This window comes from Tenrec ecaudatus, chromosome 12, assembly GCF_050624435.1.
Source record: "Tenrec ecaudatus isolate mTenEca1 chromosome 12, mTenEca1.hap1, whole genome shotgun sequence".
Lineage (NCBI taxonomy): Eukaryota > Metazoa > Chordata > Mammalia > Afrosoricida > Tenrecidae > Tenrec > Tenrec ecaudatus.
This window is the reverse complement of record NC_134541.1, coordinates 113961605-113988098: the sequence shown is the minus strand read 5'-3', so window position 1 is coordinate 113988098 and position 26494 is coordinate 113961605. Positions and strand designations below refer to the sequence as shown.

Genomic DNA, 26494 nt, shown 5'->3' with positions numbered 1-26494 from the left:
CAGGGTGCAGCACACACGGATGGCGAGGTTCCCAACGCTGTCATTCCACGTTTATCGCCATCAATCTTGGCTCTCGCGGTAAAGTCACAGCTAATCAGCTTGAGCACACAGCTGTGACAGTGTTTTAAAAGGCAGCCACACGGGTCTCCATCTGCCAGCCACGCAGTTGCCTCTCCCGCTGAACAAACCCTTAACAGGTAAACGGTGCCGATGTGACAGCTCCTTTATCACCCGGGGTTCTCCGCACACACGGCTTCGCTGTGGTTTTCCTTAGAGGGAAAGGGTTCACCATGGCTCACACCAGGGGAGGCAGGGGATGGGAGGAGAAGATCAGGGTGCCAAGACCCAAGGCAGGCGGCAACGGGGTGCCTGGGCTCTACGGACAGAATGACACCGCGGGGACAGACACCCCCCTCCCCCAACCCCAGTAGTGCCAACACACGACGTTTCACCAAGCCAGGTGCTGGAGCCAATTCTTGATTCCGACCCCACCCCTGACCCCCTGACTCCACATGCTGAATTCTCAGGGCTGTTTGAGGATCGCCAGGTCTTTCTTCTGCGGTGCCTCTGGGTGGACTTGCACCACCAACCTTGATGCTTAACTCTCCATGCCACCCAAGAGCTTCCAGTCACTTGCCCTCTCTGGACAGCCTCCTCTGACCTCGCAAGGCCCCGGGAAGCAGACGTGCCCAGCACACAGGGCACGCTGCCATCCAGCTCTTTGCCAGGTGTGGTGGAGTGGGCACCAAGCCCTAGTGGCACAGCGGTGAAGCGCTTGCTGCTAAGCAAAAGGTTGGCAGCTCTTGGGGAGGAAAGCGGGCGAAAGGCTCCAGGAACAACGGCAGCCGGTTCTACTTCCCTCCAGTACCAGGGGTCCCCACGAGGCAGAGCCAACGTGACAGCACATGAGAGCAACAACAAGGACCCAGTCGCCCCTGAAATCCACCCCCCCACACACTTGTTGACTGATTCAGAGCAACCCTGTAGGACTGAGCATAACTCCCTCATAGGGTTTTCGGGGCGGGCGTCTAGACAGGAGCAGGCTGCCATGAAGTGGCTGGTGGGTTTGAACTGCCCACCTTTCAGTTGTCAGTAGAGTGCTTCAGCACTGCACCACAAGGGCTCCTGATGGATACATGGATGGCGTTACAGGCACACAGTAGGTGCTCAGTGAATGCCGCCTCTTTCTGCCTTCTGGCTACTGGTTCCAAGCCAATCCCAACCCTTCATCTCCCTCAGCTCCACCTGCCACGCCAAGCCCAGCCAGCTCTCTGATTGGGTGAGTGCTGGTGACCAATGCCTAATTCCAGTGGCATATGGGGCAGGCAGGTTTACAGCATTACAGGACACACGTAGGAAGCTGCGTCCTGCCCAGGTGCGGGGGCCAAGCCTCCTGGCAAAGGTGCTTCCCATGTGCCCCAATAAGACCAGCCCCCCTCCCAGAGATGAAAGTCTGCCCTCTCCCCAGACCACAGAAGCCCAGCCCTGCCGGCTAGCAGCTCCTGCTCACCAGCCCCACCCCCTGCTCTACCACTCTGCAACAGTTCATTATAATCGCCTTGCTGAATACAGAACAAGTTCACGTCTGCAGGCATCCCGGCAGCAGGAACAATGGATGGGGCCTCTCCTAAGTGGGAAGGTTGGAGGGGCTGGCCACACTCAGGGGACCCCCTCTTGGATCTGCCTGGGTCAGTGGCTGCAGCTTCACTTGGCGACCCCAGAAAGCGCCTTTAAGAGTCGGGAGTGGAAGGCCATTCTCACATTAGCCGCTCTACCGAGTCCGCGTCGGCCGGGATGAATAGGCATATAGTGAATTTACTTGGCCATTCTTCCACATGAAATTGGCTTGAAAGCTGACATCTTGGGGGAGGAAGGGTGGTCGGTGATAGAGTTTCCAGGGTAAGTTGCCTTTCAAAGCCTGGTATTGTGTGTTGGGCATGGGCTGCAGCTGAGCTGGCCCTGGCTGGGTGGATGGGCGTGGGGACCCGTGGCATTCCCCTCCCAGGTGGGGGTGGGGGGGAAGGCAACTTGCTCCCTGTTTGGTCTGCACCAGCTCTCCAGAGGGAGATTACATTTGGCTGGGGACCGAGTTTCCCATTGTTGATTTCAGACGCCAGTCGATAATTGCCTACACAATATTGAGTTCTCTCTGGTTAATTAACAGCTTGAGATCTGTTGACAATACATTCTACTTGGCTCCTCTCCCCACCCCATACACAGTTCTCTCTGGTGGAGCCGTTTTACTCCACAACTCACCCTGGGCTCTGTCCCTGCAACACCTTCAGGGCTTGCCTCTGGAGATAACAAACACAGGTCCAGGAATGGGTTTGGGTTCTCACCAAATCTTAGCTTCAACGGAAGAACCATGAGCTCTTACATCATGGCCCCGCTCGATACTCACCCTCAGGAAGGGAACACAGAAGATGCGTGGTATTGCAAAGTGTGGCGAAGGAATTAGATGGTGCCCGGCTATCGGATAGAATTGTATCTGGGTCTTAAAGTCTTGTTTCTGAACAAGCAGCCATCTAAATACGATCTCAATTCAGTCCACATGGAAGAAGCACACCCACATCAGTGACCGAAAGGAGTGTGACTCATGTAATCCAAAGCAGAAGGACAGGAGAGTATCAGAGCCTAAATTTCGAGATTCTGGGTTTGCAGAAGGCTAGGGATGACAGTGGAAGCCCAGAATGTATTTGCAAGATCTACACAGGAAATAAGCCTCCAGAGATTTCCCTCTATCCACAATGGAGGGATGGGAATAAACTGGTCATCAAACGGAGTGCATTGGAGAGATGACTATAGGAGATCAAAAGGACAAACATGACTTGTATAGGTATCAGTTGGTCCCGCTTCTGACACATGTTGGGTATATAATATATATGGTGTGGGTGTGGTTTCATATTGGGATTTATCTCTAATGCATTTTGTCATTGTGGGTGGCCCTCTTGAATTTTAGTTACATGTGTTTGTAGTTTTCAATACATGGAACCCAGAGTTGATGAACATTGTTGAACCTATAGAGACAGCAAGTAGAATAAGGCTTCCTAGTGGGTACAGTGTGTGTGTTGGGGTGGGGGGGTAGGGATAAAGGGGAGTTGATCTCAAGGAGTTCAAGAAGGAAGGAAATGTTTTGAAACGGATTGTGGTAGCAATTTACAAGACTGCACGATGTCATTGCATGATGGAATGATTTGCTATCTGTGTCAGCATCCAATAATGGGTTTGAAGGAAAAACAAAGGCCTGCCTCTAGGTCTAGGCCAGCTCCACGAACCCTCTGGGCCCATCGCCGTAACCATGGAGTCCCTGGGAACTCTTTGTGGAGAGAACTAAGAAAGCACACACGTATTAAGATGAACTCATTGGAAATCTCTATGAACAGGAATAAACAAGTACAAAGTAAGTCTCAAACCACAACCACTTACTGCGGCTGCCCTGGGGAAGAGCAACAGCACCCACTACTCACAAACCCCATCCTGAGCCAAGCAGGGGGCCTCAGGCCCATCCCGGCTCCTGGTGCCCCAGGGGAGTCGGAACAGGCCTGGCCTCCACGGGGTCTTCAGTGGCTGATTGATTCTCAGGGCAAATCACGTACCAGGACCTTCTCCCGAGCGCCTGTGGAAGAACCTGAACTTCTAACCTTTCAGCTGTGAAGTGCCTTCACACAAGGGTCTTTGAACATACACACAGTGTATTAAAAACCATGCCTGCTGCTAGTAGCCGATTCCGACTTCTGGAGACCCCAGAGGATGGAGTAGAGCTGTCCTGTAAGGGGATCATCCTCACGGAAGCGGACGGTCACATTTTTCTCCAGTGGCGGAATGCCTGGTGGGTTCAAACTGATGACCTTTCGGGTAGTTGTCGAGTGCTTAAACCACTTTGGGTTGTGAGTGTAAGATAACATAAGGAGCCCTGGTGCTGCTGTAGGTTAGGCATTGGTCTGCGAACCACAGAGTCGGAGGTTCACATCCACCAACTGCCCAGAGTGATAAACTTGAGGCAGTATGCTCCCTCCCATAAGTGCTTTGGATTCAACCCCTAAGGAGCAGTTTGGTTCTATCCTAGGAGGTCACTCTGGGTCAGCATTGACTTGATGGCCGTGGGTTTGGATTTAATAAAATAAAACCATGTGAGTTAAGATCTGGGCAATAGTGTCTGATACATGAAAAGCACTTGATAGACACTAGCCATTCGTTTAGAAGTAATGGTACTGCCACGCCAAACGTCAGTAGATTGGGAAACTTTGGATGGAGAAAGGGTGTATAAACAGTTACCCTCATTAAGCACTTGGCAGGTCCTCTGTGTCCAGTACACATGGATGAACACGCATGAGTGAGCCCCATATTCTGCAGAAAAGGATTTGGGGCCTGCCCCATAGAGAGGTGGCCTGGATCCAGCTGGTGACAGGGTTAGAACCAGCTTGCAGGCAGCCCTGTCCCCACCTTGTTTCAGGAATGCCCAGCGAGCAGATACTCAGGGAGAGGGAAGCAGCTCTCACGTTCCCCGAGCCCAGGGCGTGTGAGCAGGAGCCCCAGCCTCATAAGAGCCTCTGTCATGCACAGCCTGTCTGCTGGCAGCGTGAGGCAGGGCGCCGAGGGGCAAGTCAAAGGCAAGAGCCGGCTGCGCTCCTCAGAGACCTTTCTAGCTCATCACGCCGGCCTCGGTCCGACGTGCTCACGGCTGTCCATGTCCTGTCACAAAGCACCCAGTGCCGAGCACCCAATGCCGACTACACTCCTTTCCGATGCTTTCAAAGGATTGTCATGGAAACAGCAACAAGGTCGTGCTGGTAGGTGGGATCAGGTCGGTGGTGACTCGCAGCTATCCCAGGTATGCCAGGATGAAGCACCGTCTGTTCCAGTGCCGTCCTCACCATGGCTCCTGCCAATCCAGCTTGATCCCGGGTCTTCCTCTTCTTCGGTTCCCTTCTGCTTTAGCAAGCATGAGTCCTTTTCCAGGCCCTGGCCTCTCCTGATCATCTACGCCCATCACACATGAGACGAGGTAGGACCACACTTGCCTCCAAGGAGCATGCTGGCCGCACTTCTTCCAAGACACATTGTTCTTTCAGCCGTGCGGGGCATGTTGAATGTTCTTCGCCAGCACCCTCCTGCACATGCGTCAACTCTGCTTTGCTCTTCTTTATCCAGTGCCCACTTTCACATGCATAGGAGGCCATTGAGAATGGCCTGGCTTGGGTCAGGTGCCCCTTAGTCCTCAAAGTGACTGCTTTGCTTTTCAACACTTTAAAGAGGTCTTTGCAGCAGATTGACCCAAGGCAGCGCGTCATTTGGTCTCTCGATCGCTGCTTCTGCAGCACTGACTGCAGTTCCAAGCAAGATGCAATCCTAGACAACGTCAATCTTTTCGCTGTTTATCATGATGTTGCCCATTGGCCCTGTCCTCAGAAGTCTGGTCTTCTTGACATTGACTCGTAATCCATCCGGAAGGCTGCAGTCCTTGATCTTCATCAGCAAGGGCTTCGAGTCCTCCTCCCTGTCTGCAAGGAAGGTGGTATCATCTGGAGAGAGGCTTCAGTCCATGCTTCCTGGGTGAAGAACCTGTGGAAGCCTGAGAAACAGGGACTATGCTCATGGATGTCTGGATGCCTTTTCCCATTGCATTCCGTCTGCTAGGAATGCTCTTCCTAGGTCTCGATCTAGGGAAGTGAGGGCAGTCTTGGGAAATGAACCTCCGGATCAGGGTCCTTGGGTAAAAACGGTTAACGGTTATAAAAGTAGTCATGTGGTGGTCACACACTGGGCAGCAATTGCAAGATGTGCAGTTCGAAACCACCAGCCACTCTGGGAGAAAGACTCTGCTTTCCACTCCAGTAAACAGTCTTGGAAACCCCCAGGGGCAGTTCTACCCTGTCCTCCATCGCTGCTTTGAGTTAGCATTGATTTGATGGAGAGTGATTGAATCATGTAATCCGTTTTGGATACATGATCAGAAGAACTTCCCTTTTGTTGCTTACAAGGTGAGAAATGCCTACTCTCCCCAGCAGCCTCGGGTCTTATGACGCAGGCTCCAAGAGAGGGGATGTCTTGTCCAGAGTCACAGAAGTGGGGTGCAGTGCAGTCACCTCCACTCGGTACCTCCAGTCAGTTGGGATCTGAGTGGCTTTGAATTCTGCTTTTCTTTTCGGCAAAAAAAAAGCCACAGGCATGAAGTCTGTCTCACAGGACACAGCAGCCAGATCCTAAAGCCTCCCCTTCCCTCTAGAGAACTACCCAGAATCTTAGCAATGAGAAGTCAAGTTCAAGGGTCTCTGAAAAAGCAGAAAGAGGCAAGAGAAGTGGAGGGGAGAGAGGGGGGTCTCCAAATTGAACGTATTCAGAGGCTATGGTGACACTGACTTGTGCTAAGACAGCAGAGGAAAATGTATGGAAACTGCCGGTGTCGCATTTCTCCCTGGGCCCCGTGGGCACGGCTACAGCCACCAATGGGCACCCACAGGAAAGAGAACCGGGTAAAGTGGTGGCCCGCCACCACCTCTGCTCACCCCATCCTCTAGGAAATAGTCTCAATGAAGATCTTCACTAAAATGCCAGCCTGATCAGGCCGCCTCTGCCACTTAACACGCTTCAATGGCTCCCCTCATCTGCAGGACAATGTCCAGCCTGCTGAGCCAGGCTCACCACCGGGCCTGGCTGACTCAGCCTTTGGAATAACCCGGCATTTTCCTACCTGCGCTGTCCTCTTTCACGGGGCCAAGATTTGCAAGCTCTGCGTCTTTTCCTGGGGACCCTCTCCCCCAACTCTGCAGATACCGGCAACAGCAGAGCACGGTGCTGTCCTCTGCCCGCAAGCAGCCCACTGTACAGTGGGAACAGCTCTGGTGACACGGAGTGACACCTGTTCCATGGGGGCGATGCACTGGGTGAGGGAAAGCACGGGTGCTAGGGAACACGCTTCCAGCTGGGGACCCCAGGGAATAACCCTCCTGGATAATCAACCTCCAGAACCGCCTAGATAAACAGAGTCCGTTTGAGACACTCAGTTTGACTCCGATCTACCTTTTTGGTGCCGAGAAAAAACGGTGTGGAGTTCAAACCCGCTCACAGCTTTGGAGAGGAACTGGCAAGCAAGTCACTGCTCAAAGCCTCAGCGGAGAACATTTGTGAGACACACATTTTTCATTTTAAACACACGCAGGCCATTCGAAGAGGCAGTTTATCTGACGATCCATCAAGGGGAAATCTTAACACGTCAGCCCTTCCTCCCGACTGCTGTAATGGGAAGGTAACTGACAAGAATCAGCAGCCCGGAGGCCAGGCTGGTTCCTGGGCGTCTTCTGAATCGTGAAGGAAGAACTGCATTGCCATTCCGCCCAGGCTGGAGATGTGTGTGTGTGTGTGTGTATGTGTGTTTTATTTGAATTCTCCAGATATCTGGCTCTCAAAAGGGCAGAACGGTTGGTCAGCCAAATTCTGCACCCCCTTTATAATGGCTAATTATAGCCAGTTATTGGATTCGGTCTTTGGGGGACACGGGAAGGCCCGCTTTGGATTCAAAAGATTGAATCTCAGAAGCCCATGGGACTTCAGTGGGAAAGGCGTTCTTGGGCACAGTGAAGATGGGTTCCGGAGGTCCTTGCAGAGGCGCCCCTCCCACTTTTGCCACCCGTGCGTGACTCAGGCTCCTGGGCCTTAGTCTTATCATCTGCAAAATGGGGTGACAAAGGTCTCCGCCCCGCCGGTGTGCTGTGGGTATGCTGCAGACCACGCCCGGCACGCACTAGGTGCCCAGTTAATCAGCACCATGGACAAGGATTTCCTGCATCCTCTGCTCAGCAAGGCCGGAGGAAAGGCATGCCCAGCCCTTGCCACTGCTTTTGCAATTCTTTCCCTGTGAGCCCCAGGCCCAGACTGGCTTCAGGAAGCCCCCTCTGTGCTGTGAACCCCCGGCTGATGGCCTTCCTGGGCTGACCCCTTAGTAGGGCTGTCCCCCGTGGCACATCACGTCGACAGGGATGAGGAAGAGTAGGTGCTGAGCTGCGCTGTGCTGCTCGGACGAGCTCCGGTCCTCTCTGCATCGATGGCTGGGAAGGAGCAACACTGATTCCCTACCACGCCACACGCCTGCGCATGTTCCTACGATGGCAGTCACTTCGGGCAACCTTTATCCATTCCAATTTCATACGACAGGCACCTTAGTGCACAGCTCGCTCATGCGCCGGAGGTCGGCGTTGTTAAAAATGCGGGGCTGACGGCACGCAGCTGTAGGTTTGGCTCCTGGCTCCGTTGGCTGTGTGGCTCCGGACAGACAGGTCCTTTTCATTCTCGGCAGCTCTCCCTGCTCATCTTGAAAACCAGAGACCACAAGGACACCTTTGTCACAGGGCTGCTGTCAGGATGAAATGAAACACAAGGGCACTCCCTGCGCCTTTCCACCGCAAAAAAAATCCTAGCTGGCACAGAGACTTGGAACCAGACGTGGAACGAGGGCTGGTGGGTTGGGGATGCAGCCCGGGCCCACCCACTAGCGCTCGGTCAGGTGCCTCGCCTGCAGGCTGCTCTGCTGTGGGCTGTAGACGTTGTCGTAGCACTTCTACAAAGGTTCATTCTGTTGAGAGAAGGTTATGGCTGGGATCTCCATCTCCCAGGACTCCCGGATAGAGCCGCTCAGATCCCGGGTCCAGGGTAGGATGGTGCTTGGCAGGCAGCTGACACTGTCATTGAGCTCGGTGCCTTCCCAGGCAGCCTGCCAGGTTCACAGCCCATCTGTCCTGGAACAAGGTCAGGCTGCCTGACAGATGGGAACCACGCGCTCCGGCCACGGCCAAGCCGACGCTACAGCTACCTCTGCAAACCTCAGGCAGGCGCGGATCCCTGGCGCAAGAGAGAGACTAGAGCACCGTGTGCATGCCACCCCATGTCTGCTTCGCTCAGAGTTCCAAAGCGGTTTGTTTCTCTTAGAGGACTGATGATTTAAAAAAAAAAATCAAGACAGTTTAAACAGACAGTGATTGGCTATCTCTCGGGGACAGATCTAGATTTTTTTTCCTCTTTTTTTTAAACATTGACTGGAAACCCCAGTTAACATCAAAAGGAGGCAACCCTGTCTGAAGACGCAGGGGAAGGTTCTTCTGTTGCCATGGAAATAGCCCCCGTCGCCGTGGAAATAGCACCCCCTACCCGGCCAATGCCATCTCGTTGAGGCCAACCCATAGCGACCCTACAGGCAGAGCCGAACTGTCCTTTTGGGTTTTCTGAGATAGCTACTAGTGGGCTCGAACCGCTGACCTTGTGAATAGCAGCTCAACACCCGACCCACTGCGCCACCAGAGCACAGAAGGAAATACAGTGTCGAAAGTGGGATTTGAACCCACACTGCCACCTGGAGACCCGCATCCCCCGCAACTAAGTCAAGTGGAACTTGAGCCTCGTGCCTTAGACCACTTAGACCACATCCTGGAAACAGAGGTGACATAAAACATTTAAAATAACTGGCACTTATGACCAACTTGCTTTTTTTTTTGTGGCAGACATTGTTCTAAGCTTTATTTATTGGCTACCACTCTGTGGTTGCCTTTGATATAGTGTGTGTGTCTCTGGGTGTGTGGTTGTGTACACGCCTCTTCTTTTTCAAATGTTATTGGGGGCTCATACAACAATCCGTACATCAATTGTATCAAGCATCCTTGCACATATGTTGCCATCATTATTTTATAGACATTTACTTTCTATTGAGACCTTGGTATCAGCTCCTCTTCCCCTCCCACCTTGTGACCCCTTGATAAATTATACATTATTATTGTCTTCATATTGTACACCGACCGCCATGCCTCTTTTTAAATTAGTTTATTTTTTGTCCTCCTCGCTCTTTCGTCTCCCTTCCCCCCACCCCAAGCCTACTTTTTATGGTGTTAAAACCAGTTCTCTGGATTTTTGCCCCCCGCATAAGAGCCATTTCATACAGTATCTGCCTTTAGGGGATTGACTCACTTTGCAGAACATCATGCTTTCCAAATCATCCATGTGATGAGGCGCTTGGCAGTGGCACTGCTGTTTTTCAGGGGTGCGTAGTACTCCACTGGATGTATTTAGCCAGGTGTATTTTTCTGTGGATCCTCAGAGGGGCACTTTGGTGGTTCCCATCCTTCCGTATTATGGCTGGCGCGGCAGGAAACCTGCGTGTGCATCTATGTGGGGGGGGAGTGTTGTCCTTGATTCCGCTGAGGTATCTGTGGAGGGAGACGGCTGGGCCCCTTGGGATTTCTATTCACTTTGTTGAAGGAAGAGCCACACTGCTTCTCCATCGCGGCCGCACAATCCTGCAGTCCCATCAGCAATGGACGAGCATCCCACCTCCCCGCACGCTCTCCAGCATTTGTGGTTTTCTGCTGTCAGTGTCAGTGTGAGGTGCGATCTCACTGTTATCTGAATTTGGATTTCTCTCATAGCCGGTGGTCATGAGCGTTTCTTCATGGGATTGTTGGCTGCCCAGATGTTGTCATCTTTAGCAAATTGTCTGCTGGTGTCTTCTGCCCCTTCTTAAAATGGATTATCGTGATTTTCTTCTTGAGGTTATGCAGCTTTCTATAGATTCAGAGATTAGTCTTTTTCCAAAGTATCGTTGCCAAATATGTCCCTCCAGTCTCTGGCCTCTCTTTTCATTCTTTGATGTACCTCAATGTTTTATATTTAGGCAGTTCCCATTCTTCTCTTTGCCGCCTGTGGTGTGGGTGTTTTTCATTATGCTGGACAGTAAGTTTATGCCTCGCACGGGGACCCTTACATCTGCCCCGGTCTTTTCATGGACGATCTTCACAGTGATGGGTTTATGTTGAACTCTCATCCTCCTGGAGTTAATTTTTTACATGGTGTCAGATAAGGGTCCCCTTTCATTCTTTTGCTGATGGAAATCCAATTTGTCTAGCACCGTCTTGTTGAAAAAGAACATGTTTTGAGACTGATGATGGCAACAAACGTACAACTGTGCGTGACACAATGGATGGATGGATGGATTGCGATAAGAGTTTCACGAACCCCCAATAAAATGGTTTGGAAAAAAAAAAGAAAGAAAAGACTATTTCTTCCCTACTATTTCAGCTTTGAGCTTTTTATCAAAAATCTGGTGTCAGTAGGGAGCTGGTTTTATTTCTGGGTTCTGTGTTTGGATCCATTGGTCAACCTATCTGTCACTGTATCCATATCTACCACACGGTTTTGGGAACTGTGGTTGAGTAATAGGTTTTACAAATCAGGAGTGAGCGCTCTCCTACTTTCTCCAACATTTCCCTTATCCTGGGGTCATTTCCTTCCCACATAAAGTTAGATGTCTTGTAACATTCCATGTAAAAGTGAGAACCTTTTAAAAGGGAATGCCGCCCACAGAGCAGTGGGTTTTAAACCGTGTCAGAGCACCTGGGTGTTTGCTCAGCCCAGCGTCACCTTGGGAGATGACAGCGTTTCTGAACAGTCCCGGCCATCTGAAAAAAATGGGAATAAGAATCCGATCCAACCTGGGGAGCCGTTGGGGAGCGACGGTGAAAAGGAACCAAGAACTTAGGGTGAGCCCCAGGCATGGTGCTCGGTACAAACACCTAGTCCCTGTGAGCGCCGCCCCAGACTGCCAGTCTCGGGAGCACTCAGCATCTGTGGAGCAGGGCAGTTCCAGGGGGCAGCGGCTGAGCCCACAGCAGGGCTCATGAGCACCCACCCGGGCCACTGTCCTCTGGAAATCGGCTCTCCAGCTCTTTGGTACGTGTGCCATTGTCTGGATGGTGCAACCTGAGGATCTGCGAGGACGTAACTAAAGACCAAACTCCTTTCTGGTCCCCAATCCAGGAACGAGCCCCGAGATGCTTCTCATCATTGTGGTGGTCAGAGATGCCCTCAAGGATGGGTCACTCTTCTGCAGCTCGCTCGGGAATGAATGGCAACACAGCCCCAGCTGGGGGTGGGGGCCAGCCGGTGTAGCCATGGACCACTGTCCTCCGGCCCTCTCCCTCCCTTTGTTCCTTTTTGCCTCCTTCCTTCCTGGAGCACACAGTTGTGGAGTTCATTCCAGCCCACAGACATCCTATAACATGGGGAAGAACTGCCCCCGGGGGCTTCTGAGGCTGGCAACCTTCACAGGCGGATAGCCTCACTGTTCTCCCTCGAGGCGGCTGGTGGCCTCCAACAGCTGGCTTGGGGGTCAACAGCCCAACATGGAACTCTCCTTCCTTAAGTAGGAATGAAGGCAGCCCTTCCCTCTAGGCACTACGTGATCTACCAGGCAATCAAGATAGAAAGGCGAGCAACCCAGACGCAGTGTCTGTCCTGTGGAACCCCCCGCTGGGAGGATCTGTCACTTTGGGTGAGCACCGCTATGGGCATTTAGGGAGCACTTTCTCCGTACCAGGTACCGGGTTTCCGGTTTCCCTCACAGCAAACCATGGTGAGGCAGCTGACGGCAGCGAGGCGTGCCCTTTTGCAAAGGAGCCAACCAAGACCCGGAGAGCCACTTGGCTTGGGTGGCACCGGCAGTCAGTGGGACCCCTGAGTCCCAGCTTGAACCACACCAATCCCCCAATGAAGATAGAAGGATGAAGATGGAGGATGCCGGATGCTCTCTCCGAAAAGGCTCAACAGCCACAGACAGACCAGCAGCAGCGAAGCCACAGGGGGCCGGGCAAGGTGAGCAGTAGCAACTTGAGCCCCACTGCCTGGCAGGAACCACATAGACAGACCCCAGTTCTCCCTTCCCCCTGCATTCTGGGCAGCAGCTCCCTCCTCTTCCCCTTCCCCTCTCCCGCAGCCAAGCAGTGGATTGGAAAAATATCCCTTTCTTTGGTCCTGGGACTCGTCCTAGACTCTTAAACAAACAAAAAAATTCTTTTTAACAAAGGCTTTCCTCTACAATCTGTCCCGCGATCTCTCTGGTCTCTTCCTGCTGCACACCCAGGTGCCTGGGCTGACGCTCACTTGCTGGCGGGGCCTCGCTCCCGCTTTCCCCAAACACCCAGCTTGCCGAGTCACCTCCTGTTCTGCCTGTTCTGCCGAAGCTCAAACAGTGCCTTCTAACAAGTCCCTTCAGACCTGCTCATGTGCACTGGGTTTCCTGTGTGATGGGCATGTACCTTTCCTCCCGACAAATGCCAGCGGCCTGGGAAACTGTCCAGCAGCCTCAGCTAGGGATCTGTGAGGTCAGAGACCGTCCCAGCCTGGGGGAGCCCTGGGGGTGCCCTGGCTAAAGCACCAGCTGTTAGCCCATCAGCTGCTGCGGTGCAGAAAGCTGTGGCCATCTGCATCTGTAAGCATGACAGCCTCAGAAACCATCAGGGGCAGCTCCACTCTGACCTCGAGGGTCGAGGTGGGATCGACTGTCGGCAGTAGGCTTTCCTGGGAACCATGCCATCTTGGTTAACATGCTCTCCCTTCCCAAACTGGTCGACACACAGAGTGCTGGAGATCAGGGGGGCCACCCAAGGGGCCTGATTTCCAGAAACACAGAGGGTCCCATATCCTGCCACTCGGGGAAACCTCTGAGGAGGAGCTGATGTGAAGACAGTTGTCAGCCCCTTGCCTGGCCAGCCAAGGAATGAGACACGCTTTCCAGGGGCACAGGAAGCCGGGGAAGGCTGGAATCTCTAGTCCCAGGACTGAACGGCGCTGGCTTTTTTGGTTCAGATTGAGGGATGTGGGGCAGGGCCAGTGAGAGGCTCCAGCAGAGAAGGCTGGGTGCTCAGGCATACAGGGAGCCCCTTTGTGAATCCCTGCCTGCCTCTGGGAGTCTGATAAGCAAACAGTGACTAGGTACTGCTTTCCAGCACCGGATGGGGCTGGGCAGCCACGTGGGTTTGGGGGAGATGTGTGAAGGCTCGTGTATCCAGTGCACTGGCCAGGACTGGGCGGGAGTCCAGGCTAATGCCCCAGGGAGAAGGACAAGAAATCCCCAACGCTAATCCCACTGTGCCATGGCGTGACTCCTACACGGACTGACCCTCCAGGCCGGAGGAGAATGGCCCCTAAATAGGGCTTCTGTAATCTCCATGGAAACAGACAGAAGCAGATACCTTTCGCCCTTGGAGTGGCTGGTGGGCTTCAACCTCCAAATGACTGCCTAACCACGGTGCCACCAGGTCTAGGAATCTCCCGGCCTTTTCTCTACCCAGGGTCCTGAAACAAGAAGCTGTGTGGCTGTGATGAGCCAGGGTGCACACGCAGGATCACCTGACATTCTGTAGGGAAGGCTGCACCTGCGGGGACAGGTGGATGGTCCAGCAGGGCTGACTAAGGCCTGTGTGTGCTGGGCAAGGCCGCTATCCAAAGTGCGGCAGTCTGGCAAACAATGGCTGGACAGCTGCCTTTCATGGACACCAGCTACACTCGCGTACGGCCGCTGGGTTACAAGAACGGACTGGGATCATTGTGATGGACCAGAGGCCTGTAGAGCTGAGACTTCTTGTCACCAGACCCCTTGACAGAACCAGCTTGCTGACTTTGGGCCCAGTCGGGTTTTCTCCTTTTGGGCCATTTTCTCTCATATCTACTTTATCAGAGGGTCTTCCCGCCCTCTCCCAACTTCCTTCCAAGGCATATTTTCCTCTTACATATTTCCACCTGACATGTCACCTGGACCCCCATCCCCTCCATGGCCTCCTCTCCCCATCACCCACATAGGTGGCACTCAGAAAATGTTTACCACGTGACTGAGTAGTTCCTTACCTCTTGTAATATGGCTTTGTATTTAAGTGAACCAGAAAAAGGGGGGGGGAGCGCTAAAGTTCAGTCTCTGTTTAAGCAAAACCAATCAGAAATCTGGGGGCGAGTTATGTCAATTATTCCTCAACACAGATGTGTGGATATTGGCATTTTTAATCGCTTGCCACAGAACACGCTCAGGTCATCTAGCTTGCTGCCAGGGGCCCCAGATCTGCCCACACGAGACTCTGACCTTGTGGTGAAGGGCCAGGTGAGCTGGAGTCTGAGCTTGACCACTCCTTGACCAGGTCCTTGAGTGCTCCTCTCTCAATTGGGGACACTCAAGGTGGCTGAGAGGTCAAAGGAGATCTTGGGAACACCTAGCCCAGCACCTCCCAGGCGGGGTATCAGGGCCAGAGAAGCAGCAGCCATGGGGACACTCAGGGGCGGGGCTGCCTCCTTGTAGCTCAATGCCTGCACAGCGAAAGTACCGGCCCACGGTCATCGCTCTCAATGAAGCCCGGTGGACACTGGCCTGTGGATGAGCAGTGTCCCGCTCCCGGGCAAGGCAATTTGGATTAATGGGATCATTTAGCTGCAGGTGTCCAGAGAACGCACTGTGGAAAATCACTTGTTAGAAACTTCCCCAGGGCGGCAAACTTTTAAACAAAGATGGACTCTGTAATCAACAACTGCTTGGCCTCAAACCAGATTCCAGCATCCCAAACAGTGCAATTATGCTCTGAAAGGGGTGGCACCGTGTGTGTCCCCAGCTTGGCTTGCCAAGGAATGCTGACTGATGAAGACAGTGAAGGTGCACCGGGAAGGAAAGGACATCGGAGACAGGCAGTGGCTCCTTGGGGCACACTCCTCGCTCCTTCTCCACAATGGAACAAAACACGGCTGCGGGTCCTCTCTCCACAGCAGTGCTGCTGGCTCCTCCCCACAGACCGGCTGGCACTGCCCAACCGCTGCCTCTGTCCCATCCTCTGCTTTCCAATTAACCAGTATGATGGGCAATGGGGAGTCCTTGAATGGCACAAAGGGTTAAGCACCTGACTGACTGGCAGGTGGGCTTAAGCCCCCAGGCAGAGGTGCCTTGGAAGACCAGTCTGGTGAGGTGCTTCTAGAAGGATCATGGCCAAGAAAACCTCATGAAGCTGCTCTACCTGACCACACGCAAGGTTGCCGTGAGTCACAGTCAACTTGATGGCAAATTGTTGGTGATTACGATGGGCCAAGGCAAGGCACCAGTTCCCCAAAGCTCAGTGTGGACCTATTTGGTGGGCCTATTTCCAAGATGGCCAGGTAGGGAGAAAGTAGAGGGCGAGTCTGATGGGCGATGGGGGTCACAGCTCTCTAGCTTTGCCCCATGACCATGTCCAGGCTGTGGTTTGACATTTGAGCCTATTTTCTGACCATCTGGAGGACCTCAAGCTGCCACCGGGCTGGTCAGAGAGAGAGATTCCTTGCCCTCAAGATGGGATTAGTCTTGGGAAGGAGTTCAGAGGCCGGTGGCTGGAAGCATCGGGAAGATGGTAGAGGAAAGAATTCAAGACTATAGGGAGCAAGAAGGGGCCGCTGAGCAGTAAAGTCTCTTCCAACAAACAGCCTTGTAGGAGTGGACGGGGTCTGAGATGGAAATCCAGATTCACTCAGAGGAAGCAGAACTCAGATCCCTGCCTAGGTCATCGCCCACCTTAGGCATCCCCATAATGATTCCATTTCTTCCTAGGCCTGCCCTCTGTCCTCTCTGCTATGCATTCCCATAGCAATGCAAGAGCACAAAACCCAGTCAAGCCCAACTCACGGTGACTCATAACACCAAAGCCAAACTCACTGCCAGCGAGTCGGTTTTGACTCGTACAAAACAGGGTAGAACTGCCCCTTTGGGCACAGTCTCTCTGGGATATAAAGCCTCATTTTCCTCCCTCGGAACAGCTGGTCGATTTCAACAGCAGACGTGAGGGTTTGCAGTTCACTGCGTAGCCCACCAGGGAGAGCTGTCACCTGCAGAGCTGCTGCTGGGTTCGAACTACTGGCCTTGGGTTAGCCAAGCATGTAACCACTGGGCCCCCCGGGCGCGGTGCAAGGCTGTGCTGCTGGCAGGCAGTGTCCGGGGGTTCCATTTCAGAGTGCCCCTATGTACAACAGAAGGACACACTGCCCCGCCCCCCACGCCATCCTCACCACTGCTTTCATATTTGCATCCATTGTTGCAGCCACGGTGTTATTCCATTTCACTGAAGGTTGTGTCAGTCTGGGGGGACTAGACAAACAAACCCATGGACACACATATGTGTCTAAGAAAGAGATTTATACACAAGAGCAGTAGAACATTGAGAAAACATCCCAGCCCAATCCAGGCCAATTCCATAAATTTGATATTAGCTCATATTTCCGATATCAATCTATAAAGTCTTCCTCAGATTCATGAAACATATGCAATGACGCCGAATGCAGAAGATCACAGGCCAGTGGGTAGAAAGTCTTCGGGTCCAGTGGCGTTGTAAGCATCTCAGTGCTGGCAGGGGTCTCTCTGTGGCTACTCTGGCTTCCGAGGTCTGGTTGCATCCATGTGGCTTGTCTTCTGCAAGGTCTCCCAGGGAGTAGCAGAGAGAGAGAGAGATGTCTTCGGCCTCCAAGGAGGAAGTTCCAGATTTCCCAGAATTCTCAGGAGAAGGCCATGCCCACACAGAAGTCTCATTGGCTCTCTCCAGACTGACAGCCTAGACTCCACCCCTACACTCTTAATCCTTAAATTGACACCAGATTAAGGGACTACCACCAAGGTCTTCCTCTTTTTCATTTTTGTTATCTCTTGGCTTTACCACGCATGTTGTCCTTCTCCCGAGATTACAGCTCCTGAAAACCTGAACAGTCCTCCATCATGATTCCACGGAGCATCCAGCTGTATTTCTGAGCACAGACTCGCTCATTCTTCCGGCAGTCAATAGTTGTTGCCAACATCTTATTTGTGGTGGTTATGTAATGGCATGTTAACTTGAAGATACAGCAGTGAAGGAGTGGAGTCTAGCCTGTCAATCAGGTCACAGCCTGATGGCACCTCCTTGTGGGTGTGACCGTCTCCTAATGAGGGTCCTGGGAACCTTCCCCCCACTCTCTCTGCCTTCACCTGCCTGTTGAAGAGCCATGCCGAGAGCTGCCAGAGCCCCCGCCATTGGATCCACAGGACTTTGCACCCACCAGCCGGTGATGTTCCTGCATTCTGCATCATTGCATGTGGCTGCATGAGTCTGAAGAGGGATTTATGGACTAGTATCAGACATATGGAGTAGTATCAGACTTAGGGATTTGATTGGGACTGGGCTGGCTGCTTGATCTATAATGGCTTGGTGATATACAGCTCTCTCTTACACCTATATGAGTGTCTCTGGATTTTGTTTCTGTAGGCAACCCGGCCTAGCACACTATTTCAGAGGCAGCAATTCTTCTCTGGTCTTGCTTATTCTTTGTCAAGCTTTCGCATATACATGAGGCGGCTGAAATATCAGGGCTTGGGTTAGGTGCTATTTAGTCTTTAAAGTGACATCTTTGCTCTTGGACATTTAAAAGAAGCATTTTGCAGCAGATTTGTCCAGTGCATCATGCCACTGGGCTTCTTGACAGCTGCTTCCTTAGAGGTTGATTGTGGAATCCAGTAAAGTGGAATCCATGACAACTTTCACTTTTTTCTCCTTTTTCAGTGATATTACTTATTGGTCTAGTTGAGAGGATTCCCAGGGGGAATGCAAACAGAACACTTTATGGTCTTTGATCTTCATCAGAAAGTGCTTCAAGTTCAAAGGTGGCAATGAAGCTTCCTCTAATTCTGCTACTGAATTGTTCCTCAATAGTCCAGCTTCTTGGATTCTTTACTCTTTGAACAAATGTGGTGAAACGATATAGGCCCGATGGACACCTTTTCTGGGTTTAAGCTACGCAGTGATCCTTTCTGGGGTTCGAATGACTATTTCTTGGTTTATACACATTGAAGTTCTCTGGAGTTTCCACTCTTGGCAATGGTACCCATAATTTTCTCTGATCCACACAGTCCAATGCTTGTGCACAGTCAATGAAACACAAGGAAACCTCTTTTTGGGAGTCTTTGCTTCCAGTCAAGGTTCATCTGGCACGTTCCAGGTCCACTTCTGAATTCGGCTAACTCGCTGGCAGTTCCCTGCTAATGGACTGCTGCAATCTTATACTCAGCCAAAAATTTACGTGTGTGATAGTTATGATATTGCTCAGCATTTTCCACATGTTGGATCACCTTTCTTTGGAATGGTCGCTGATATGGATCTCTTTCAGTGGGTTGGCCTCAAATTTCCGGGAACAGACAAACAAGCACATCCAACCCAGCATCTGTTGGCTGACACATTTCGGTTGGTCTTCAAGCAATTCCAAGAGCCTTACTTGTCACAAGGCCTCAGTGCAGCTCGGACCTCTTCCCTCACTACCACCGTTCTTGATCCCATGCTACCTCCTGAAACGGTTGAATGTCAACCGATTATTTGGGGTGCACTGATGCATTCCGTGTCTTCCTTCCATCTTCTTGGCATGGTGCCTCTGTTGTTCAATGTCTTGTCCATGGAGTCAATGTGGAAACTTGAGGCTGGAATGCTTTTCCTGCAGTTCTTTCCACTTGAGAAATGCTGAGGGTGCTCTTCTCCGCGGGGTTCCAACTTTAGTTCTGTGCACATTTCGTTGTCATTCCGCACTTGGTCTCCTTGAGACGCCCTTTGGAATCGGATGTTCAGCTCTTTGACGCCATCATTTCTTCCAGCCGCGTTAGCTGTTCTTGTGCTCAAGAGCTGAGTTTCAGAGTCTCTTCTCGCAGCCATTTCAGTCTTCTTTCTTTCCTGTCTCTTGAGTGATCTTCTGCTTTCTTCATAGGTCATGTCTTGGATATCAACCCACAACTTGCCTTTGTTCAACGGTGTCCAGTGCACCAACTCTATTCTTGAGATGGTCTCGGAATTCAGATGGAATACACTCGAGGTTGTATCTTGGCTCTCATGGGCTTATTTTAATTTTCCTCAGTAACTGGCATATAATCAGCAGACAGTCAGTTTCACAATCAGTCCCTGGCCCCGTTCTGACTGCTCCATGGTCTCTTTCCACAGACACAATTGATTTGATCCCTGTGTATTCCACCTGGCAAGGTCCAGTTGTTTGATGAGGCGTCAAAAGTTCTTGGAATAACATCCCTTCCTAGAGCCACTGCTTATGTGGTTCAAGAGAAGGACTGGCCAGGAGTAAGTTATTGGCTTTGTAAAATTCTCTAAGATCGCTGGCCTCATCCCTATGACCAAGGTCATGTGTTGAATGACCAATCCTTCCTCCTTTCCAACTTTTGCATTCCAATCACTAGTAGCCATGAATGCATGCTTACGGCACGCACGGTCACACGCAGACTGTAGAAGCTGGTTAAGAACAAACCAACCAAACAAACTTACAATTCGTCAGCTTTGCCTTCAGTGGTTGGCTCCAAAGTTTGAGTAACAGTAATACGAACTGGTCTTCCTTGAAGGCACAGGGCTATCACGTACCATGTACTCCAGGATAGATCCTGGTAGGGTCTTCTCAGTGATCAATGTGACACGAGTCCTCTTGAGCAAGTCCTTTGCTGGCACGGACCACACGATCTTCTTACTCAAAATGGCCCAAACCAGCCCACGTCAACTCACTGTGACCTAGAAGTTTTGTGCATTTCATTTCATGTCTTTTCAACGGCGGGAGGTCTGGTGCTGTAGCGGGAGACACGTTGGGGTGCTACCCACCAGATCAGCTGTCCAACGCCCCCCCCCACTCGCCTCTCGTAAAGGCTTACAGCTCCAGAACCCCAACAAGGCATTTCTGCTCTGCCCTGTAGTCACCGTGGCTCAGCACCGACACGAACTGTTCCTAGATTCATACTCAGGACATTCCATGTTCTGATCATTGATGGGTGTTTGTGGCATTTTGTTCTCATGGGAGTCATGGCGCATCGGCAATCAGAGGTCCCCACAGCTTTATTCCAAACCTGTCCCTGGGGTTGATTCTATAAGGAAGAGGCAGCCCTTCCCAAGCGTTAAGGAATGCCTGCTATTCCTCCCCCAAGCTCTGCAGAGCCGCTTCAGAGCAAATCCCCCAAAGATACCGGCAATTTCTGTGTCACTGCTCACCACTCTAGGGCCCACGGGGACAGTGTGGTGTCCCCATGACCCAGGTTTGAATCCTGCCTCTGTCACCTACCAGCTCACGATCTCACGCCAAGCAGATCTAATCAATCCTGAGTCCTCTGTTTGCAGCCCGTCCAGGGCCTCTGTTCCTCACCATCTCCATCTAGAATCAGCTGCTGAATGAGCTATTTTCAGCGTCTGTTTACAGAAACAATAAACTGCATTTCTAGCGCTCCCTGGCCACCTGTGGCTAGGGCGCGGGCGGGTTCACTTCTAGACCATCCCCACCTCCACAGAAAGTTCCATCCCTGCTGGCCTGATGTCATCAGATCTCGACAAATGTTCCTTCAATGAAGGAAGACAAGCCCGACTGGCCAGCTTGCTCAGGTGTGGCTGCCCAAAGGGCAGAGGTTTAACGCCAGATGAAATCATCAAAACCCTTTGTCATTCGAAACCTTAAGTCACAGGTGAGAGGTAGAGACCTAGGGAAACACATATAGTGTGTGTGTGTGTGTGTGTGTGTGTGTGTGTGTGAGAGAGAGAGAGAGAGAGAGAGAGAGAGAGAGAGAGAGAGAGAGAGAGAGAGAGAGAGAGAGAGAGAGACGAGAGACAGTCAGAGAGAGGAAACCAGCCAGTGGAAGGAACTGTGTCCTTGCAGTGTACCCTGGGAACCCAAGGACAGGGGTCGATGGACAGCAAGCTCACTCTCTGCCTGGACAAAGACAGGGGCAGGTGGAGGAGAAATGTGTCTTCGGCTGCTGCATGATGCCCGGTGTCTTGGCTCTCAGGGTTGGGCTTTCCTGGCTGCCTCTGAGGTCCCCAGACATTCAGAGAACACGGAGGTTTGGATGCTGAGTGTGGTAGTTACATAATCTGATGTCTACTTGAGACTATTAAGAGTCAAGGGGTGGAGTTTGGCCCATCAATCAGGTCCCAGCTGGATGACCTCATTTGGAGGTGCCGCAGAGATAAATAGCTCACTGGAGGCCAGACCCATATAGTCTCCCTGCGAGACATTCCTATGACCCGGAGCTGGAAGAGCCACATGGAGACCCCTGAAAGCGCTGATTTGCTTCCACCACCACTGGACCCACAAGACTTTCCACCTGTTTGCCTGCGATCTTCCTGCCTTTGGAGTCATTGCATGTGTTGTGTGAGTCTGAAGAGGAATTTATAGATTGGTATCGGACATATGGGCTAATATCGGACTTATGGACTTGACTGGACAGAGCTGGGCTGTTTTCTTGATACACAATTACTCTTTGATATAAAGTTCTCATAGGAGTGTCTCTGGATTTGTTTCTCTCGTCAACCCAGACTAACACACCGAGCAAGAAACCAGCCAGGGGTCGCCACACTCACATGCCTGCTGTGGGGCCCTGCATCCGACATCACCAGGACCCCGACTTGCCCGTGGTGAGAGCCGCCTCATGAGATGAGTATTGTGGGTATTTGGCTCCTTGTAGAGGGCCAGCGTCCACCTCTGAGATGGAAGGCCCGGGAACCCTGGGGACATCGAATGGCTGGGGTGGCTTGTGGGTGAATCCTGCGTTTCGCTGCAGGGACACAGCTTTCAAATGCTTTTTCTGCAAACTCCTTCTACACTCCCACCTGTCTCCTCACAGGTGATCTCTAGGCTTATAATCAGGATAACTTAAAATGCCCACAAAATCAGCCCTGGTGGGTTAGACCCCGTGGCTGAGGGTTGCCAGAGGAGAAGTCGTAGATACTGAGTTTAGCTTGAGAGATTTCAACAGCTGCACATGGGCTGCAGACAGCACCCCCTGAACCCCACTTCTTCCCCACACAGAGCCACATCAGGGGACACACTGATCCCTTCTTGATGCATGCTCCATCTGTCCCAGGATGCTAGGAGAGACAGGAAAGCCACTACTAGGCCTGACCTCACTCATCACTGGGAAACCAAACCAAGGTTAACTGCAAAACCCTTTTTGCTTCCTCCCTCCCTCCCTCCCTCCCTCCTTTCCTTCCTTCCGGTGGCCCCTCGAACTAAAGGAAGCAAGACGGGTTCCTTGCCTCAGTCAATGGATTATATGGAATGAAACCATTGCACCCTGTGATGGTTAAGGTGCTTGGAGACACCCATTTTCAACATGCTGGGTGTCCCTCTTGCAGCTCTAAGCCGTGCCAGCGGGTAATAATAATCCTGACAGCATATCCAGATGGCCCTCCCCCCGCGGGGTCTACCATATTCTGCTGCAGCCAATACCTAAGCCCTGCCTTTACTGAGCAGCGACTGGGAGTCAGACATCATGCTAAGGCCCCGTGGGCACTAGCTCACTTAACCTTTGTGTCATGTGACGCACTGCACCGAGCACCTCTGCTGCCCAAGACCTCTCTCAAGTGTCGACGAACAAGGGTGTGACGTTGAGGACGCCGAGGACCAAGCCATGGTGTTTCCATCATGTCCGGTGCATCAGGGAGACCGCGGAAGGACGGATGTATAAGTTATGGTGCTGGAAGCACCAGGGGGCCATCAGAGGAACAAACGAACCTGTCTCAGGAGAAGAGCAGCCAGAACCCTCTCTAGAAGGGGCCGTGGCAAGAGGGTCTCGTATGTACATGGGACATGGAGGGACCCGTGCCTGGAGAAGGACATCATGCTTGGTGGCGTTAGGGGGCAGGAGGAAGACACCCTCCCCCCCCCCCCGGTGAGATGGAGTGACCCAGGTGCTCCTACCAGGGGCTCAGACCTAACCACGAGTGTGGGGCGAGGCCGGGTGAGGCAATGTCCTGTTCTGTTGTCCGCGGGGTGGTGATGAGCTCCGTCTGATGACAAACAACCACCAAAGGACACAATATGAAACAGTCATTGTGATTTTTTTTGGGGGGGTGGGGGTAGAGGAGGGCCGGAATTTTGAATGAAGCACTTGCGTCAGTTCACATGGGCAGCCGGGGTATGGAATCTGAACCCTGACAGTCTGTGTCCAGGGCCCCGAAACAGGCCGGTGAGGCTTTCCTGAGAGGGCAGGCTCATGCAGGGTGGTGGTGTCCAGTCTCAGAACAGGGCAGCTGCTGTGGGTGGTTAGATTCTGCCCTGGGCTCTCCCTTAAGTTCTCCGAGAAGCTCTGCCTTGGGCCCTCCAGACATTTGGGAAGCCCTGAGCTTGCTCATTGTCCCTGGGCTAGGAGAAGGGGTGGCATTGGATGCTGCAGATTACAGCTGGGGAGGCAGATGGGCAGTGACAGTCTATCAGAGCTGCCCAAGGCGAAACCATCCATCTGCAAAATTCATATGTTTCGTATGAGGCAGAGTTATGAAAACAACAGCAAGAAGCAGCAGCAGTGCTCGGTGCGTGAAGTGCCCATGGACGCGAGGCTGGCACTGTGGCGTGGGCAGCAGAGCGGGGGTGGAGCGTGGGGAGGGGAGGCACCATGGGGGCGAGCGAGCTGAGAGCTAGCAGAAAGGACACACTAGCAGAGACACAGACAGAAGCATTCAAGCCAGGACAGCCGTTAGTCAGATGGCTCTCTCCCCTCAACTCCCAAACAGCCGGGGCCCACCAAGGCCTTCTGGACCCCCCATCCCTCAGAACTATGGGGGGGGGAAACTTGGATGTGGCTTGGAATGGGGAGAGTTGACAGCTCTTGAACATGGATCCTCACTTCATGGAGATGAGATCAACTCGCTGAAGTTCACACTGCTAGCTGAGTGACAGAATTCACACTCGAATTTTCAGTCATCTGGTGAGCCTCTGACTACCCCAACCCCTCTGAAAGAACCCCACTCACTGCCATTGAGTTGGTGCTGACTCCTAATGGCTCTATAGGACAGGATAGGACAGAATGGCCTCTGCAGGCTTGTGAGACTCTACCTCTTCATGGGAGTAGAAAGCACTGTCTTTCTCTTGAGCTGAACCCCAAAATATTAGTGATTCTAGTAAATTAGCCAAGCTATGGCTTCCACTTGGAAGTCAACACATGGCCACTAGGGGGCAGTCTACTGACCTGCAGGGTTCTCTCAGGGAGGGTGAGTTCCCGGGGCTTCCAGGAAGGATGACCAGAGAAGAGAGTGTGGGCACTAGGACCAGGCTCCTTAGAAACATGGACTGCCCCCCACCAGAACACCAGATGAGGGAAGACGGTCACCTTCAGCCCCGCCTTTGTGGACAAGTCTGACGGAAGTCCCAGAGTGGACAGCTATCTTGATAACCCCCTCAGGACCAATCATGAGAGTAGCGATACCATGAGGGTAGGGGGAAGGTGGGGGGGAAAGGGGGAGAAAGGAGGAACAGATCACAATGATTGAAGTACAACCTCCCTCCACGCCCCCAACACCACCGCCACCCCTGAGGGGACGGACAACAGAAACGTGGGTGAAGGGAAGACAGCGGATGGTGTAAAATATGAAAATAAAAATAACTTACGAATTATCAAGGCTTCACGAGGGTGGGAGGGGAAAAAAGAGGAGCTGATATTAAGGGCTCAAGTAGAAAGAACATGTTTTGGAAATGATGATGGCAACATATGTACCAATGTGCTTGACACAATGGATGTATGGATTGTGCTAAGAGCTGTAAGAGCCCCCAATAAAATAATTTATTAAAATAAAAGAATAAATAGATAGATAGATAAATAAATAGATGAAATTGGGGTGGGAGGGGGAGAAGATGTCTTATATTTTCTAGTTTGGTTTGATTTTCCTTACCCGATCTCTAGCAGGGAGTCCTTGGCTTATGGCTTTTCTTAAAGAAGACTGTCAAGACCTTCCTGGTGGTCTCTGGGCATACCATCCCCTCAGTTTCTATCACCTCGGGCTGTTGGCTGGTCACCAACTCCAGGCCATTGGGGCTAAGCCAGCCCGGAGTGGAATGGGCAGGTCTTTGGGAGGAGCTATCCATCTGCTGTTAGATTGGGGGGGGGGGGGGACTCTCCCAGGCGCGGTTGTGAAGATTCCATCGTGGCCAAGCACACCCCGCCATGGGCCCCGGTGTTGGGGATCCTGCCTAGACCATTCTGACCCCAACTGCTCAGAGCCCTGGGGTGATGCACATGGTTAAGCACGCGATGACTGGCCCTGAGTTGGCATTTTGAACTCATCCAGAGGCAGCTTGGATGGCCAGCTGCTGCCAGCACGTCACAGTCTCAGAACCCCTATGGAGTCACGCTGCTCCGGGCACGGGGTCACCCGGAGTTGGGATCAACAACAATGCACTGAAGGAGTTCTAAGAGAATGACTGAAGCCAACTCAGCCCCCTCTGTCCACTCTGAACTCCTTCCAGGCCCAGCTTGCCTGTCCTCCACTGAGACGGGCCAAGGCCTTCCATCGGGGCTTAGAGTAACTGCCAGAGTCTCGAACCTTCCAAGACCAGCTCTGATGAGATCTCTGGGATTAGGCCTCTCGCTGCTCCACCCTGCATGGACCCCGTGCCCCCACCAGGCCCCGGCTCTTTCCGGCTGCAGCAGGGCTCAGCTCACATGGCCCCTTGGCTGGGACCACTGCCCCGCCGGTCTGACTTGCGCCTTGACCCCCTTCCCTCTGTGCATGAATGGCAGCTTCTCCAGGAGGACCTTCCTGGCCTCCTCTCCCATCTGCCGCCCTCCACACCCATGTGCTGCGTGAGTTTCTCCCTGACACGCTCCTTTAAGTGAGTAGTGTGGGCCTCCTCCATGTGAGCGGACGCTCCGCAAGGAGAGGTTTTGGTCTCAGTTGTGCACGGGCGCACCCTGGAA

At 52.5% G+C, this 26494-nt stretch overlaps 1 protein-coding gene across 2 annotated transcripts in view; it reads right to left on the bottom strand.

Annotated features, from left to right (window-relative positions):
- Positions 1-26494, bottom strand: part of XYLT1 (xylosyltransferase 1) — a 330985-nt gene that overhangs the window by 49762 nt on the left and 254729 nt on the right. The gene's annotated exons all lie outside the window — the stretch shown is intronic.